Genomic DNA, 608 nt, shown 5'->3' with positions numbered 1-608 from the left:
TCCAGCTTCTTGGATTATTTGCTCAACATACAGGTTGAATAAGTGTGGTAAAAGAATACAACCCTGTAGCACACTTTTCCTAATTTTAAACCATTCAGTGTTCCCATGTTTTGTTTGAACAAATGCCTCTTGGTCCATGTACAGGTTCCTCATAAGCACGTTAAAATGCTCCGGAGTACTCATACTTCACCATGTTGTCTATAGCTTGTCATGATCCACACAATTGAAGGCCTTTGCATAATCAATAAAGCACAGGTAAACATATTTCTGGTATTCTTTGCTTTTAGTCAAGATCCATCTAACATCTGACTGAATACCGGATGAGTTGTAGGATGACATCAAGAACATCATACAGGAAGAAAGCAAATTGACATTGTTGTTGTTGTAAAGTGCTGTTGACTCAGATCTGACACCTAGCAACCCTATATAGGGTTTCCGAGAGCAACAGGTGAGCTTGAACCACCAACCTTGCATTTCAAATGGCTTTGCAGTCTGGCACATTAACCCACAGCACCACACCAGGACTCCAAATTGACATTAAGTAGACACAAAAGAGGGAAAAATCAAAATGGATGTCAGAAGAAACTCCGAAACTTGCTCTCCAGCAT

This window comes from Chrysochloris asiatica, unplaced genomic scaffold, assembly GCF_000296735.1.
Source record: "Chrysochloris asiatica unplaced genomic scaffold, ChrAsi1.0 scaffold00003, whole genome shotgun sequence".
In the NCBI taxonomy this organism is placed as follows: Eukaryota; Metazoa; Chordata; class Mammalia; order Afrosoricida; family Chrysochloridae; genus Chrysochloris; species Chrysochloris asiatica.
The sequence above is the reverse complement of the archived record's forward strand: the minus strand, read 5'-3'. Positions refer to the sequence as shown.